Raw genomic sequence first — 15,463 nt, 5'->3', positions numbered from 1 at the left:
ACAAGAAAAGGAAGAGGACATGTCCAGTGTTCCATATGCAAGTGCAGTCAGTAGCCTGATGTATGTGATGATCTGTACTAGACCAAACATTACACATGCACTGGGAGTATTGAGCAGGTTTATGTCAAAACTAGGGAAGGATCACTGCACAACAGTGAAGTGGATTTTTAGGTATTTGCGTGGCACTAGTGATTATGGTTTGTGCTACCAAGGAAGACTATGATTGGACAGAGTGTTAGATATTCATGGCTTTGTTGATGTAGACTAGGCTGGAGATCTGGATCAGAGAAGATCTACAAGTGGGTATGTGTTTAACCTATTTGGAGGTGCAGTCAGTTGGATGAGTAAGAAATAATCTATAGTGGCACTGTCAACTACAGAGGTAGAATACATGGCAGGCACTCATGCAAGCAGGGAAGCAATTTGGTTGCAGAGATTGTGTTCAAGTATGGGGTTAGTATAGGGAGCTATAAGGATAGACTATGACAACCAAAGTGAAATTTTCTTCACAAAGAACCCTACATATCATTTAAAGGCAAAGAAAATTGATGTTCAGTGTCACTTTGTGAGGGATATGATAGAATACAAAAAGGTGTTTCTGGTAAAAGTGGACACATTGAAGAATACCGCAGATGCATTGAAAAAATCTGTGAGCTCTGAGAAGTTCTCTTGGTGTAGAGAAAAAATGGGCATTGCAGGGCTAGATAAATGACTAAGCTTTCCTATGGCCCCCCTTGGAAATAAAACAACAAGTGGGAGAATGTTGGGTTGTGTTATATTCTTTCCACGACTAGCCCACGTAGTTAACCAGGGGGTTAGAGGGGGGTAGAGGCCCCCCTTCATTTCACCTATTGCGTAGAGGGGGGAGTCACAAGGGGTTTGAGGGGTGCAAGTAACCCCACTCTATGGGGTCCAGGGCAGCACCCCATAAAATTTTGTTTTTGGACCCTATATTAGATTGGGCAGACCTACCTATGGTTTTGTGCATGATTTTCGCACATGGTTTTGGATGCAATGGTTTTCGATCCATGGTATTGGATGCTTTGGCATGTATAAATATGTATTGTAACATTGAAAAGAACATAATGAAAAATCAAGCTGGTAGTCCTAGTTTTGGGATCTAGGGGAAAATATTTGTGTATATGTGTTTTATGTGTTATGCTCTAGCATTATTTATTTTCTGTGTTTAAGAATTCGTATGCAAGTAATTTCTATACGTGGTTAAAACCTACAGCTACAATATTCCTCTTTCTCTATGGAGAGTCATAAGGAATACAAATTTCCCAGTCTTGAAAATGGTATTACTACATTGTTTAGCATAGATTAAAGAAAAGGCAGTAGGCAGTGCTACCTCTAGTATCTTGTACAATTTCTGACCCAAAGTAATAATAATAGAACATGGTCTAGATTCATATGAAACATGACACTTAGATAGGTATTTTTAACCTAATAAAACTTCACAGAATTCTAGACGGGAAACACTCCAAAATATATCATCTGCATAGGCCTTGATGCTATAAGGCAGGCGACATTGTTGGCTAACACAGAGATCTCGCCATTGGTGGAGCCACCCAATGGTGTTTGAATGTGGGTGTGGCATTGTTGGTAGCTACAATATCTTAATGACCTCAACTAATATCAAGTTCTTCTAGCTTCTACTGTGAAAGATGAATTGCACCGATGAACCCTTTATCCACATCTACGAGTGGAAGATGTGCTCCCCCTCCTTTGGATCCTCAAGTTCCACCATTTGGAGCTTGGTATTGGCTACCCTCCAAGTGGGTTCAACATCAATCATATACTTTCCCTTTTCTATTATATTTTCAATTTCTGTCTCAGAATTAGAGCACACATCCATCTCTCAGTGTTTTAGCTCCACCATTAGCATTGGTTACAAAGACATTTGTTCGTGTTATGAGTGGGATTTTAATGGAACTCACACCAATTGCCAGTGTTTTTCTTCACCTTTCTACTATTATTAGCTTGCATATTTGAGGAGTTGTTGTAGGCAGTCGTGAACTAACTCTACCATTTTCTCTATTACTTGGGGGCAACCTTTCTCTTCTTTGAGTTCACAGATCTAAAGTCTCACTTCTTCTACTCGAATTTGTGCTCAATATTGGTAGCATATAGTTATGTTACACCAAGTGAGGATATGTAAAGGAAATCTATCTCCTCCTAAATGTATATCTGCAAAAAACTATGGTACTTGAGCACCAACACTTTATTAGAATATTTAATACCTAACTTTGTGTGTAGGGTATGCAAAAGATTCATCATCTCATGCACATATTGATCCCTTCGTTGTCACAGTATAGTCCATTATATGTATTTATCCTCATGGCTCTCCATGGGGTAATATTGTTCCTTGATGGTGTCTCGAAAATAATTCCAAGTGGGTGTGGTTGAAAACAGTGATGATTTTCTCTCGTCCCTCTATTCACCATAGGTTTTCCACTAGTCCTTGACATGGGGGGTGGCTTTTAGGAGTGAAAAAGTAAACCTTTCCCTATTGGAAAAATCATGAACTTAAAAATTTCCTTCCAACAGATCTAACAATCTATCTATGGTGCCTGAACCTATCTCTCCTTAAAATATGGGAATGTTAAAGTTGATTTGTACCTTGAAGGGAGTGGTGCCTCCAAAGATGAAGGTGCATCGCCTATGGGCATCTGCCGAAGGATCTAGGAAAAGTTTTCTATCATTCTTTTTCTTTTTTTTCTCAGGTGCTTATTCAAGAAATATTTTGAAATGCTCTCCTACTCCCTTGTCATTCTTTTCTTCTTCCATGAAAGGTCGGTCTTGCAAAGGCTCAACCAGTACGAGGCGTAACTCCTTATACCCTGACCTCATTGGGGACATGCAAAGAAAAATAGAGAAAAAAACCATTCTAATACCATTGATCCAGATTTATGTAGAAATGAAACAAAATATAGATATAAACATAAACAAAGAGATGCAACAGAAATAATTCTTCTTTTCATTAATATAAAAGAACTAAAAAAATCTTACATACGTAATGGAATTAAACTAGATCAGGAAATGGTAGCTTATCTCTAAGAAGAGATGTGGTGGCTACATGCCTTTGAGCTGTTTTACAATGAGGCTGAAGGGCCTTTTTATTATTGAACAATAAAGGGAAACCATAAACAACAAAAATCCTAACCCTAGGAGATGGAACAGCAAGAGTTTGTGGGCCCCATTGGGGTTAGCTTGGAAACTAACTTCCTAAGGTCGTAACTTGGTCATGGCCCGTATAATACCTCATTAGAAAGGTCTATCTGAGTACTATATTTGTGACAAGCCCATGCCTATGGTTTTAGGTGTATTTTGGACCTCAAAAAAAAGGTGTTTATGGGGTCAAAACAACTTTGGAATCTTAGGACCCGAAAACTACTAAAAATAGTAAATTGTATTATAATCAAGAAAATTGGTGAAAAACAATTAGAGTTCCAAGGGGAATAGCTAGGTGGCCACCAATATCCACTTATATCATTGTAACAAGTAACAATATTACTATCAGGTGAATAAATCATATAATTATAATTTCTCTAAAAAGTTGTTATCCAAGAAATCTTTCCATGTTCCTCTAAGAGGTGTTGTTGAAAATATTCCTATGGTGAACCACTCTTATAGAATCTCAATAGGATTTCATGAGAACTATAGCATGATAAACTATAATGGACTTTCACTTATTATCTGAGATGTTTCATTACACAACACATTAAAAAGATGAGATTTAAGACTATTGTGAATGGTGTCACCCATGGGATGAACTTGAATAATGAGTTATGTGCCCATGAAATTTAAAATACTCTAAAAGATTTCTTACACTCTAAAATCTACTAATGAGTATATATATATATATATATATATATATATATATATATATATATATATATATATATATATATATATATATATATATATATATATATATATATATATATATATATATATATATATTGTTCACATAAAGAAAGAAAAAGATTAATAAAAGGAACTATTTGGAAGTACAAGTAAACCTATGAGGGCACTGAACAAAACTACTGGAAATGGGTTTATGCTTCTTTGGACCAAATAAAACTCACTGGGGCACTGAGAAGGTTTGTTGGAAGCACTGCTATGCTAGGTAAGAGAGATGGGGGAGACACATTGACACACATATAATTCACCCTAAGTGAACACCTAGGGTCACATTATGAAACAATTGTCATTAAATTTAAATTTATGAAGAATAAACCTCATATCTCATCCTTCAAAGAATGGATTTAAGATTCTTTAAATATTATTCTTTGAAGTCTTATATTTTAGAACAAATAGGTCTTCATGGAAGTGGGACACCTATCATAGGTAATTTGATTTTCTCATATAAAGGGGCTTCTGTATACACTTGTATAATGGTAAGAATTTGAGAGAGAGAGACAAAGATAATTGGTTCACCATGGAAATATTTTCATCATCCTTTTTTCCCTCTTCTATATCATGGAATTCAAGTCACTTGATTCATAATGAGTTTATTGGATATGAGTTACTCACTTAGGTTTCTCATGACATGCTCTATAGAAATTTTGATGGCAGGGAAATTACAGCTACATTCCAAGATAAGGTCAAAATGAATCTTACAACATTTCAAAAATACTCTTTCATTTATTTTCCGGTAGACATCATTCTCTAGATCCACCACTATGGTTCCTCTACTTTGATCACTCTCAATATTTTAGTGTTCTCTTCATCCTAGTGAAGGTGATTTTCATATTTCTTTCTTTTACCGTATTTAGCTTAGATAACTCCCACCTTCATCATCACTCTTAGTATAAGTTGCAACCATTTAGTTTACAAATAATAGGGGTAGATTTCTAGCCTTCAGTTGTGATCAACACCACATAAGAAGCTTAAAAATTTAGCATTCAACTCTACACAATTATCCTTCATTAATAGAAAAACATGATAAAAACATCATGCATTAACATCATATTGATTTTGATCAGTTTCAAGCTCAACTTTATTTTTAACAGTTACTAGCCTCACATTATTCAATAGTTAGAATCTGTTTTAGTGCTTTGTTTTGTATGAGATGCATGGTATATCAACCTCAAATTCAGATTTACCATGACCATGATCATACGTTTAAAAATAGATTAAAAAATCAACAGAAAGTTTTTGATTTGTTGAATATTTTGGAAATGATGATAATAAAGTTACTGAAATATTACCCTATTATTAGAGCCTTTCCCTTGTGACATTTGTTTTTATACAATCATAAACTACACCCTTAATCCAGTTTGTTTCAAGTACACATGTTATTTTGCCAATAATTGTTATGTTACTGAAGCAATCATTTCATGCTTCTATATTAAGGAAACTTATTTAATTTCTTTTACCCCCATCTCTTCATGTGGTTGTCAATTCCATCACAACATATTGTTATACAAAATATTTGTGAATTAGATACTAAGGATTGATGATGGGTAAAGAAAGGGAAGATATAAAGGTTTTCTGTAGGTGGAGGACAAGATAAAAAATGGCTACCTCTATTCTAGTATCACAAATTCCTACCTTTGTTCCAACATCATAAATGTGTACCTCTATTCCTATACCACAAATGCCTTTGTTTGTGTACTAGAAATGCCTACCTCTATTCTTATAGAAGAAAATGCAAAAATTGATTGAATGGTATCTTCCTAATCATGTGTTGGATGGCCATGGAATTTTGGGGAGAGAAACATTAACATAAGAGGAGAAAACCTACAAAATTTCAAGAAAACCCAGTTTGTGGTTTTTGAAAAACTATGCATCATCACCTACAACCACTTTGGTTAAACCTCAGAATTTGTACATCATATAGCTCTGATTTTTGGGGTTGGAAGGAATTAAAGTAGGAAAAACTTGCTTAGCAAATTTCCTTAAAATCCGTTTATACTTTGTGAGAAATTGATTATTGAAGTTTGTTTATATAGCTATATCAAATTCTATAGCTGCAAAGAGACTTTTGAAGGGTTTTCTAGATAGGAGAGCGATGTTTTTATCCATTATCCTTGTAATCAATGCATTGATCCATAGTGAAATACCATCTAGTATTGTACCTATTTACTATGGCCTCTTATGATTTGGAATTCCCTTATCCTTGGACTTTGTTGGCAACTACAAGAAATGTTGTAATGAAATGATCTAATGAAATAAAACAAAATTCCAAGGAAAATTATAGAATAGACTCGGTATACGAAACTCACTTTCTCTATTCTAATTAGTGACTAACTTCATAAAGTTGCTTTTCATTTTGAACTAGTTTTACTACATTTGTGGGTTCTTGTTCATGGTTGCACAAATGAAATCATATTGTTCAATATTTCCTACTACTCATATAATCTATGCATCAAAATCCTTTAGTTGTTTTAGTGGTTTAAATTGGAGACATTTCTAATTCATAATCCATTACTCCTAAAACTAAAAGGTCGGCTAAAAAAAAGTTTGATGTTCCAATTAAGAATTTTCCAATCATCACATTAGAGTGTTTGAGAGGTACTCCTCAGTGAATTTGGTCATTATAGTGGAAGAGAAAGATATACTTTTTTTTATCGCATCTAGTTACCTACCTCAATACTACTTCAAGTGTATCACCATAACAAGACGAAGGTATATTTTAAGGATTTAATATTTTTCTTATATATAGCAGTCTAGGCGACTATTCTAGTTTGAAAATTCATATGTACATAATGTAGGCAAATATTAATAAAAAACGTGTAATTTACTATTAAAATTGGTAATGTTTTGGCGAATATCGTCCATTTAATCATATATATGTAAAAAATAGGCAAATGTTTAACCAAATTGATGAATTGTTTTTTTACAAAATGTCCAAAAAATAGTCCCTTAATGAAACTTTGCTCCTAGAAGTTTCCCTAAACAAGACACTAAGATCCCTAAGCTATAATTCATAGAAGGCTTCACCCACATAGCTAAAGTTGATGATATGAATGTGTTGTGGTAAAACACAACCCCCCCATTTTTGACTTGTTCTCTTCAAATAATAAGGACCCTTTCTATAAAAATTTTGGCTAAACGCCTTTTAGGATTTTTATTAAGTTGATTATCCTACACTTTTGTTAATTTTTCATTTTCTTTAGATTCTTGTTTTGATTCTTTTGTTAAAATCGATTTTTTATAAGCTTCCCATTGATGTTTGTTTTACCTCACTTGGTCAACTGGTTTATAAATGGAACTCCTCTGAAGCCTAATCATTTATGTAGCCTAGGTTAAAATGTGTAAAAGGTACAATATTCTATTTTTGTAATTAAATTAGTTCAATAATGCATTTATTTTAAATATTAACCCCTAGTTAGTTATTACTAACATTTTTCAATTTTTTTTACTTGTACAACGAAATCATAAAGCATTGAGATTTCGGTCATTTATTCCAATTTTCTATTTTCTAATAAATCACTAATCTCGAAAATGCAAAATGTCAAAATGGTTGTGGTTTATATTTTTTTTTTTATCAAAGTGACTGTAGTTTAGATAAGAAAATACAGTTTAAAAAATTTCATAATTTAATTAAACATCATTAAATAAAACAAAAACAACAAACTGATATTTAACATTAAATTTTAAAATTAATTATTATAATAAAACATAATTAATTAAATTAAATTAAAATTTAATATATAAAATATATATAGATAATAAAAAATTTATAACGCAATTACGACATCGCATTGCAAGTTCTCAAAAGCAACATTGTTAACAAACCCCGATAATTCCATTTTTGCAATCTTCCAATTGCGAAAAGTTAAGGGCGTGACGTATTAACCAAAGTCTCATAGGAGCCTTGTGGTTTGGTTTTTTAGTTTCAAGTTTTCATTCATGCGTACAAGTGAAGTGGTAACATAAATGTAGTGGTAGGGTAGTTTAAATTAATATTAAAATAAATATATAATATCAAAATAAAATTTAATATTTAAATATTAAATATTAAATTAATTAATATATAAAATATCATTAATTTAATTACATTAAAATTAATTATTTATTAGAATAAATTAATTTATTAAATAATTAATTTAGTTTACAATTAACAATTAAATAATAAATAATTATTATGTAATTAGAGTTTAATTTATGATTAGATTTTTAATTAAAATTTCGATTTTTAGCCTAGCAATAGAATTTCCAGAATTCTGCTAGATTTAACTCATTAACTTTGGAGATTCATAAATCGAATTTTACTTGGCCAAATGAGGCCCATGATGGCTCATTGAAAATATAAAATCAAGGAGAAAATTTTTGAGGAAGTTTCACTAATAGATTTGGTCATTTATTGGGTCAAGAATCAGGCAGAAGATCAAGCTTCGAAATTTTAAAAACAAAATAAATTTTCTGAGTTTTATTTTCTGCATTTTCATTTATCCAAGCCTCTTCTGAATGCAGGTCCATTCGCCAATGATATCCTTGGCCAATTAAACCATGTCAGGCATGAATAGAAAGCTTATATTTTATTTTCAATTATTTAATTAATTGCATTTGATTGGATTTGTTTTAAGGCCATAAATAACATTTTGATTTTATTGTTACATATTAATTTATTTTGATTTCTTTTTGCAGGAAAATAGTAGAAGAGGTATGGAGAAAATGATGTCAATCAATGAGAATGCTCCAGCAATTAAAGATGGAAATTTTGAGCAAATAAAATTGATTGGGTAGACTTTTCTTCAAAAAAACTTTCCTCTCAAAAATACTTTTGACAATATTATAAATGGCAGATTACATAATGTAATTAGAGGCTGCTCTCCTCTGCAACTATAGAATTCTAAAAGCGCTTATTAATAGGGATTTAGAGTTGTAGGTGGGAGGAGTGCAATATCAGATCTGGAGATTATTGAGGTTTTTCTTTTACATTCTGAGCTATGTTTAATAAATAGAGTTTGCATTGTAGCTTTGGTTTTGAAAGCAGAAGCTTGGGCATTGTAAAGGAATATCAGAGATCGGAGCTAAATAAATGGATTCAATAAATTGGTATTTCGAATACTATTGTTTTAAATGTTGGTTTCATTTTATGATGACAACATTGTGTCAATTTACTTACATATTTGTGCACTTTTATCGGTATGGGTAATTTGTCTTTATTTTTTGTTATTATTTATCTCTGCTCTCATGGTCTGAATTCTGATTTTTGAGTAACTATTTACTCAAAAATTTGTCTTTTAGAACTGATTTATTGAATAGTGATATGTTACGAACTTCATCCGCTTATTATTATTTAATTATTCAAGTTACTGATTAAATGATCAATATCATTTTGTGAACATTTCCCTGACTATTGTTGATTGATTATTTCAGTTAAGAGGTCTCAATAGGTTGTGTGCGGTATTCATAATATTAGTTAATTGAACTACTTCACTAGCTTGATATTCATTATAAGACAGACATATATAAATCCTAATACTTTAAATATCTTGCTCTTGGTTGGGTTAGATCTATATCTGCCTAATTGAGATAGGATTAATATAGTTTTTTATGCTTGCATCTTAGAATAAGTTTGCATTTAGATTAATTTCTACATTCTTTTAAGTCATCTTCCCAAAGAGGAAAACTTTAGTAGTGGATTGGTTGAGCCCTAAATCAGCTTAAGGATCACTTTCTTCCCTAATCAGCAAGAGGGTTGATCTGATGTCTCTTCTCCATTGGTGAATGAGAGTCATATTTTAAGGTAATTGGAGATTGAGAGAAAGTAACTGGACCTAGTTGAACCAGTCAGAACCACCATTCCAAATGGAAAAGGAGATGCTTTAAGGTCCGGACTAGGTGGTCATCTCCCATGTTGTTGCAGTGATTTTTGAGGTTTCAACATTTTGGCGTTAGAAGGAGGGCCTGAAACTTGTTGTCTATTGGAGTCTGTTCAGTTTTAACATTTTATTTAATCACAATGGCTCCTCTTAAACTTCTAATTGGGAGTTGTATCCATGGATGAGCATCTTCTAATACTCCACCCGAAGTGGTAATACTCGTCTCAGGTAAAGTTTAATGGTAAGAAAAATTCTGCTGCTTTTAATCATGTCTTTCAATTTAATCAAAATGTTTCAAATTGTGATTTTCAAGGAATTGATGAAGGCATCTTATGTAGAATTGTTACTCCCACATTCATGGGAAAAGCCAGAAACTGGTGTAGAACTCTTCCAGTTACCTTAATCCACAACTGGGATAAATTTGTTACAATTTTCATTTGTAAATTTGATGGCTATGATTATGAACAAGTATGTAATGAAATTGAATATTTGCGAAGATTTGAAAATGAGTCTGTTAGAGATTTTAATATTCGATTTCATTTGAATTATTTAAGATTCAAAATCAAAGATAAACCTACAAAATAAGAATTACTAGATTGGTTTGAATATATTTGTTCTCTTCCTTCCATTCCCAATCCATATGAAATTAGTTTAAGTTTTGTTTCATCCCCTTCCAACATAAATGAGAATTCCAATATGGATGTGTAAATAAATTATGATGAAATGATCTCACAAAGCTTGGAAAATATTTCTATCCAAATGCAAGAAGACAACAACAATTATTTTGGAGAAAGAGCTACCTTGAAATATGATAATTACTCTGCATTAAATTCAGAAAATCAGATGGGAAATCAACAAGTGTAAGTAGCAATCAAAGTAAATAATAAAATGCAAACTTCTATACAAATTTCTAAATTTTTCCATGATGAACAAATGTTGAAATCAAAGCAATGAAGAAGCCTTATTCAAGAAATAATGAGTACACAAAGGAATGATCTAGGATCTGAAATTTCTAGTGAACAAAATGCATAAGAATTCTCAAACAACGACATTTTTAAATGCATTATTTCAAATTCACATTTTTCCCTTTATCCTGATATTTTTAGTGATGGTAATTTTCCCCCTCTTGGTATAAATGATATTTCAGAAAATAAACAAGGTGATATAAATGAATTACCAATAAGTTTTTATCAACATAGTGAAACAATTATTGATAATTATTTTTCTATTAATGAACATGAAATTTTTATTCCTCCTTGTTTTGATATATTGGACGAAATCAAAGGGAATTCTAGAGAATATTGTGAAGTTGTTTATGATAATTACTCTGAAATTGAGGATGTTGATTTTTATTCTTTTCAAGTGAATCCTCATGAGAAAATTCAAATAATATCTGAGAATGAGGAACGTTTCAATTTAGAAATTATTCCAACCAATCCTCATTCTAGAGCAGCAAATTATATTCATAATTTCACTATTGAAGAAAACATTCCAATTTATGATTCATATTATGATCAAGCTCTCATTCATATTCATAATCATAATTCTCTTTCTAATTCACAAGTTGGAATTGACAATTAATTAAGTTCCATAATTCTGGTCAATCCTTGAGAAAAAAAATATTTCAAAACATTCCCAATTATGCTATAACATTAGTTGTACCAATAGTGATTTCATTTTATTTTTTCTTTCACTTATTTTGTTTAAATTTAGAATTATTTTTTGATTTTATTTTTGATATAATTTTTGACACTTTATGTTGGCATATTGAGTACTTTAATAGTTAACACTCAATTGATGCATTGTCCTATTGGGAAATTGAAGTTTCATATTATAATCATGAACATCAAAAGCTGTTAATATTTCAATTTCAATCAATGCTAATGTTTTATCAAAAGCTTCAATCTTCTCAAAGGCGGTGTGAACAAGAGAATGTACTTTTACAATTTGGCCAACAATCTAATCCAATTAATAATTCTCCATTTTATTTGACAAATTTCCATCCATTTTTCATTGGCATATTTGAAAACTATTTGGAAATTTTTCCTTTAAGGAAGATTGTTAATAGTTTAACATTTGTACATAACACTAACAATTTTTTCCAGGTCTTTGAATTTAAAAGCTCATATCCACAATCTGGCCTGTCATCTCATCTTTTGAACATTTTCCAATCCTTAATGGAAACCCATCCAGATTTTTATGATCCAATTGGAATTCAATTGGAGAAGACATTTCAAAAGAAGGTGATTGTAAATAAGCTGCTAACAATAACTGTACATTCTGATTACAGATTTATTTTTCATAGTTTAATTAGATTTGTATTTCTATTGCTAATGTTTGAACTGTACCTATATGCAAGAATTAAAATGAGAAAATGGTTACACTGGAAATATGATTATACCTAGTTATTTTTATGTATATTGGTTAGAATAACAGTAGAATTAATTTAGTTAGTTTGTTTTATGTAGTTGATTTATTCTTAATAGTTCTACAGATAAAAAAATAAAACAAAGAAATCAACCTTTCTTATACATGTTCAATGAAACATTTTCTTTTCATCGGAAAATTTTTAATTCTTGCTTCCCATTTTTAAATAAAAAAAATTCTTGCAGCAATACCTCTACCCATAACTACATCTCTTCCTATTCCGAATAACGTCTTGACTTTAATTGAGTTCGCACTTGGCACCCATTACCTCAAAGCCAATTTTCTCCATTTCGAGATGTTCTTATAAGAATTTTTTCAAAAAATTATTTGTTAAAGGTTTTAAGGATACAAAGCTTCATGATCTCATTAATCACGTGAATTTTATGTTATTTTCCTCGAAATTGGTTAAAATAACCTTAAAGGTGTCCATGTTACTATGTGCACACATTTAAATCTATAATTATATTATTTTATAATGAGCGGCTTTATCCTATTCTGATCTTTAGTTTATTATCTGATCCTGCAATACACATCATATTTATTTACTAAAGGCATTACTGAACCGTCAGTATAACAATACAATTTTTTTTCAAGTTAATTCAGAATGAATAGAGGTAATAAATTGTTGTTGCACTTCAAAATGGGGTATATTCTCATTTTCATTTCTGATGGATTCTATGAATTTCAAATTTTCTGAACATGAATAATTGATTTCCTTCAACTTGATTGCCCACTCTAATTTAGAATAAATAATGAGATGATTTTGAACAAAGTCAGAATTTTGATAAATCGAAGGAAGAATTTGAAGATTCATGAGGTAAAATCTACAGAGAATTTCCTTCCAGGTACGCATTTACAAGTTCATTTTCATCTATTATTAGTTTCTCTTTTCCTTAGTTTATTTTTTTTCTTGTTCTGTTTATTTGCAGGTTTTCATTTGTTTTCAAAACTTGAAGTAAGCAACAAACCCATTTCAAATTTGCAATAGGTTTAGGGAAATTTCATTTGTAATTCACTAGAATTTGAGCATTCTTTAACTTTTCTTTCATTCATTAGAAAACCCAATTGAGATTTAAAATAGTATCACATGATTCATATCAGAAATATTTCAACTTGATTTTCATATTGTTGATACTACAATGAATATATATTCGCAACATTCTCATCCTGCTCATCTTCGTCAATTATTTCATTCTGATATCATATCATCCATGTCACAACCATTTGTATCATAATATTTCATCGGAAGTAGCTCTTAGCATTTTCTGATAACAAATTGATGATGCAAGTCCTCCGATGCATTACCTCACTCATTCTCTCATAAAATGCCATATCGCATTTCACATATCATAGGTTTTCAGTTGCATATATTTCCATTATCTTGAATCATTGATCTCTGATAAAATGACTTTACCAATATTGTGATGTCCACATAATTCGGGACCCGATATGAAATTTAAACCAAGTTCATAAAAAATATCACGTCCGTTCAATTGCAATAATGGTAGGGGTATAGTTCTAAAAAATACTGATGTCTCGGATCTAATATGATATTAAAATTTCATAATAAATTTATCAAGTCCATTCTTCATTGCATATTGGTGTATCAAGAATATGACATCATGTAATTAATTTTCCCGATCGTCGATTTCTTTTGAGATTCAAATACGGTCCCACCTAAGAGCTGCATCATCCATCACATTCTTGCTATCGCAAGAAGCATATTGGCATTTCCAACATGACTATTTTTAAATATTCTAATATGCCGATATCGTAATCACTTCATCGCATTTTTATTCATGGTCATATCACTATTCTGAATCTGTGATATGCGATGTGCAATGTGTGAAGTATAAAGCACGATGTGATTATTCCCCAATCCTTGATATAACAATTATTTAATATTGTGATCGCTCCATCTCATCGCATATGTTCTTATCGCATGTTCTCATATCGCAAATTTTCCATTACAACTTTCGATGAGATAGACTCCAACGCATGCCTCTATACCATTAATATTTAATCGATATATGGCATATCAGCAAAGGTGAAATTTTGACAGATTGAACTTTAAGCATGGTGAAGAAACATGCAATGCAAATCATTCGATAAGGCATTGTATTATTTTAAAGCAATCTTGGATAACCCCTATGGTACTAAAGCAATTGATAACAAATTTGTAGCATATTTAAATCATTTCAATTTCTCATATATTTCAGTTTTAAATATATAATTCCATAAATAAATATGAAATTCAAGATCTCTGTATCTTCATATATAAAGTTCATTATCTTCGATTTGGTTTTAATTCTAGAGAATTTATAAAAATCATGTAATTTATATGAAACTTATAATATTTTGAGAACATTCATCACTGCATATTCTCATTCTCATTTCTGATGCATTTGTTTTAATTTTGATTCCATTGAACACAAGGCATTCCATTTTTACATTTTACTGCTTTCTTTAGTTTAAATAAAGTAAATAATGATTTTTGGTTATAGGATTTTGGTTAGTTTAACTTCTTTATGTTTTTAAGGTAATCTAAAAGAAGAAGTCAGCTAGTATTGGAGAAACTGATACTTTTCAAGTAAGATCAAAAAAAATTATCCAATGGTAAGATTCATATGCTCACTGTGATTAATTTCCATTTTGCGAATTTAGTTTCATTTTTGTTTTTAAATTATGCTGATATAAAATTTGTTTTGTAGCTCTTCATAAAAGCTTTTGATCCTCTACCAAATCATATTTTGGAAGTCTTATAATCTTCTCCTGGTTTTATTTCAAGAAGAAATGATAATCTTCATTGGAACAACTACTCTAGGAAGTTTCTGGATCTTTAGTTTGTTTCTTTAAGCATTCTTTTTATTAGAAAATGATTAAGATGATGCTTTGAAACAAGAAGATTGACATCAAATATAAATTTTTCATTAAGGCTAAATTTTATCATCACTGCTATCTAAAGGCTAAAATGTTTATAACTATGAAAGGTAAAATTTATTTAAATCTCAACATAAGAAGGAATAATTACATGACTATTTTCTTTTACTTCATTTTGTTGAGACATTGGTATAAACATTCTTGTTAGAGTTTATCTTTCGAAACTTAGATTTTCTTCTCCACTTTTAAATTTCTTCATTTTTATTTTTGTTTGCTGATTTCGTTTCTCACTATTAGCTTAAGAATTCTTTTCCTTTTGTTTTCATTTTTAATTTTGGTGACTTTGCCATGATTTATATGGAAGACCTTCTTAT

This window comes from Pinus tabuliformis, chromosome 6 (genome assembly GCF_031772625.1).
Source record: "Pinus tabuliformis cultivar Carrire ecotype Pingquan chromosome 6, CPIR1, whole genome shotgun sequence".
Classification (NCBI taxonomy): Eukaryota; Viridiplantae; Streptophyta; class Pinopsida; order Pinales; family Pinaceae; genus Pinus; species Pinus tabuliformis.
This window is presented reverse-complemented; position numbering follows the sequence as displayed.